Genomic DNA, 4643 nt, shown 5'->3' on the forward strand with positions numbered 1-4643 from the left:
TGTACGACTGTAGGATTCCTACATAATCCTACAACTGGTGATGTAGGTATTTGTAGGCTGAGCGGACATGAAGAACAAACCATCAGAAATTCAGCTGTAGGAAGTGTAGGACTGTAGGAATCCTACATAATCCTACAATTGGTGATGTAGGTATTTGTAGGCTGAGCGGACATGAAGAACAAACCATCTGAAATTCAGCTGTAGGAAGTGTAGGATTGTAGGAATCCTACATAATCCTATAACTGGTGATGTAGACATTTGTAGGCTGAGAGGACATCGGGAGCGGACTATCCAAAATTCAACTGTAGGAAGTGTAGAATTGTAGGAATCCTACAGAATCCTACAATTGGTGATGTAGGTATTTGTAGGCTGAGCGCACATGAAGAACAAACCATCCGAAATTCAGCTGTAGGAAGTGTAGGATTGTAGGAATCCTACAAATTCTACAATTGTTGCTGTAGATGTGACAAGGGTATATCCACTGTTCGTAAACTACAATGCCGGAATTCGACAGACTCCGCAGATCGCGTATTGTTCCTTAGCTGGCTATATTCTTCTGGCCGGCTTGCTCCTCTATTTGTTTCATTTCTACGATTTTCCCAGCGATCCGGAGTCTGGTAGAGACTACGTATTCATACCGTTTTGGCCCCCAAACTGTGTAGACTCCGGATCACTGATTTATTGCTTAGATGATCTGAACTTCGAAGCTACTTTCTTTGTGCAGAAAATGAGCGGATTACTTTTATTGCCTTTCATCAAAGCGACAGTCGACAGACTCCGCAAATCGCGTACTGTTCCCTAGCCGGCTATATTCCTCTTAACGTGGGATTTTAAGCCGCATGAGTTCCGTTTTTAAGCCGCATGAGTTTTTAAGCCGCATGAGTTTTTAAGCTGCATGAGTTCCGTTTTGACATTTTTCGACATTTTGACTAATTTCTTCAATACGCGGCCGCACGCACAAGTCGCACCTCAAACTAATTTGAATCGTTTTAGAAAGTTTCACGTGCGGAGGCAAACGAAAATATACGCATAGTTCGCCTAATAGTTTTGGACATGCACAAAACTATCATTCGTACGCAGTTTGGTGGCCAAAACGTTATGGATATGCAATACAGTGGTCCCACGTCGGTCGATTGCGCTATGGAGACGCTACATGTTTGCGCTTTATATGCGGATATCGCGGTATTGCGAGTACATAGCGTTCTTACGTCGCAGACACAACGCACCATGAACGACCGTATAACGAATGCACACATAGATCACGATTTAGTACCGTACGTTCTGCGACCGGGTTGCGCATACTATGCGTACTGATAGCGTGATCGACGCAGACTCCAGATTTGGAATAAATACGAAGGTGCATCTGAGTCCAGAAAAAAAAAGATCATCTCAAGATGACAGATCCAGGCCAGGATGAATTTGTACCGGGGGCAGGGAGAGATGGTCACAACTTGCAGGACACCATCAATGCGACTGGTCCCAACGGAGCCTCCAGGGAAGGGAAGATGCAGAGGAACCTGCTGATTAGCACTGGGTCAATTTGTGTAACACACGTGTCATTTTGTGTAACAGATATTAGACTTCATTTGCTGATAATAGTACTTTTTTGTGTGTAGAACCACATGATGTAAAAGTACAATATAGAGCCATATTACAACTTTGAAAGAGGGCGTAAGGTTTCATAATTGTTTAATTTACGAGTACGTAAAGATCTTGAATACGTTTTGTGGTGTGTATGAGTGTGATTTTTATAGTAGTTGAAATAGTAAGATGATAGGGGAAATCATTAAGGACAAAGTGAAAACAAACACAATCTTAACAGTGCATATATTTTTAAGGTAAATGATGGCCCACAGTACTGTAAAAGTAGTGTTACTGCTTCACTGCTTCGCAAATAAATAAAAAAAAGCTCTTCACTGTCTACTTATTAATGTTCTACTTGCACTGCCTGTAAAGAAAAGTATACGCAGTACAAAGTGTTCCTCTAACAAAAATACTCTATTGGCAATGCTCGCAAACAAAAGTATATGTAACAGAAACTGTTCCTCTGACACACCTGAAATGCAGTTAGCACCAGGTGCGTCAGGCATGCGGTCGGTGGACGTTGTGTGCGTCCGGAATACGCCCAACATTGTACCCCATACGCATCTATTCGCAGTACGGAAAATTTTTTTGCGCATTTCAGAAGCAATCATACGCTGAAGTCGTAATTCAAACGCCACATGTGCTCGACGTACAATTTAATTTATTCCAGAAAAATTCCAAATGTTGGGCATTCGGCCGCGTATTGACAAAATTTCATGCGGAAATCATGCGCACTTAAAAATATACGCAGGTGTGACCCCACCTAGGCCTTTAGCCTGCAGTCCAGACTACAAACTGCGTACGAATGACAGTTTTGTGCATGTCCAAAACTATCGAGCGTATACTGGGCGTATATTTTCGTTTGCCTACGTACTTGAAACTTTCTAAAAACGATTCAGATGCGTTTGAGGTGCGTCTTGTGCGTGCAGTCATGCGGCTTGAAAATATACGCAGGTGTGACCCCACCTTTATGCCCATTTTCCACTAGACGGCGATTGCGCTGCGCTCTGACTGCGACCTACATAAGATATGTTTAACATTCACTTTCATACTAGGTATATCATACAAAATGTAAAAGCGTGACCGAGAATACAACAAAACGCGCGAATAAAAAAATCGTTTCTTTTCTATACAATTTGTTGAGCGATCTGTCAAATTTTAGGTTGCAGACAGCGCGCGGAGAAAGGAGATACTCAAAGTTTTTCTACATGTATGGTCACACTAGCCTGATTTAATCGCGCTTCTTTATAGGCCCGTCGTACATTGCCCCGCGGGGAGGAGGCTACAAGCTCCGGAGTACGGAGTTAGCGTTACACAGACTATGGTCACATCAAGTAATTAGTATGAATGGCATCCTATTCAGACAGAAAAATTAATGAGATAGGGCGAACAAGAACGAGATGGGTTAAAAAAAACAAGATGACTAGATTTTCAAAATAGTCACCATGAACCGTTATTGAAGTGACGAAACAGGGTAGCACATACAACAAATGAAATCATTCATCCCTGCAGGTGGACCTCATCGGGCTTAAACTTCCCGGGGCGCTGATAGGAGATCGGGCGGGCCTTACTGTCCTGGTCCACCGAATAAACTGTCGACATGTCCTAGCTGCCCGATCCTGGCTGGCTCCCAGGGTAGTATTCAAGAAGTTAACTAGTACTTTTTAGTATAGCGTAGTGACTAGTGGTAGACGGTATCACTTATCAAATTGGCAATACACTCATAACTACCAAAGTGTAGAGCCAATGAAAGTGGTACAACTTTTGCAACCGTACATCTATTAACCCTCAAGCACCCGACCTTTTTTTGCGACTAAAATGACCGAGTGGGGTCCAAACGGACCCCAAAATGCTATGTTCATAAAATCTCAGTACCATTTCTTATCGGCAATCATTGTATATACATTGCTTCGTCAATGTAAGAGGAAGATTTTGAGATGTTAGGGTATTGCTAATTCCAACTCATTATCATAATTTATGCAAAGGTTCAGAAGGACCGCGTTTTGCACTAAACCTACTCCGACCAGATAGGGGAATTTTGAGGCCCTCAGCAACATTTATGTCGCATAACTCATGAACGGCTAGAGCTAAAGCTACGAAACTTGGTAATTTATCACAAAATATTGTTTGCAAAGGTTTTTGGTCAAAAAAGTAAATTTTTCATTTTTGAGGGTTGCCATGGCAACCATATTCTAACAGGCATATTTTTGCCAAAATTTGACAATTTCAATTTAAACAAGGTTTTCTTGGTAAACTACACCTGTTTTCTGACAACAATTAAATTCTATGAAATTCAATGTAATTTTCATGACTTAAAATTTATAATTTATGCTAATTTCATGACGTCATTGGTCAAAATCTAAGATGGCCGCCCTGATTAGGCAAATTGATGTCATAATGTCGTCACATTACATGTTGATGACACAGAAATTTTGGTGATGATTTAGGTTTACATTCTTATTATTGTCTGAAAGTTTGGTAGTCATACTGTAAGTGGTTAAGGAGTTAGCCTCCAAAGTTTGTTTTAAAAACTGCACATTTTTGCTGGGGTCCGTTTGGACCCCAGAGGGACTGAACACAAACTTTCTTTATAATTTCCACATTATTGTACCAATCTTTGCGAAAACTTGGGAGAAGGTATAAGACATATTGACTGACAAAGTCACGGAAGGATTTTTTCTTCAGATCAAAAATGTTCAAATGGCACTTCAAAATGTACGCCTGGGGTCCAAATGGACCCCACTCGGGTGTTTGAGGGTTAATTTCATTTCTACAACTACGGTCATGGCTAACATACTAGTGTCACTTCTTCTGCAAGGACAAGACAATCATTAGGGTACAACACAACAATTATTATATTTTCCTATGTTGGTACTTTCTCTCCACGTTGACCTTCTCGGTAGTACAGTAAGTCAGAATTTCCTTTTTTCTCCTGAAATCTTGCGGAAACTTAATGAGTACGTGGATGTCATCCATATAATCTATTTACTGTGGCCTAATCCTGGGTATGGCACCGCCGTGTGAAAAGCCTCCGCATTGTTAGCCTTTTCCTGTCACAT

The sequence above is a fragment of the Branchiostoma floridae genome, chromosome 13, assembly GCF_000003815.2.
Source record: "Branchiostoma floridae strain S238N-H82 chromosome 13, Bfl_VNyyK, whole genome shotgun sequence".
Classification (NCBI taxonomy): domain Eukaryota; kingdom Metazoa; phylum Chordata; class Leptocardii; order Amphioxiformes; family Branchiostomatidae; genus Branchiostoma; species Branchiostoma floridae.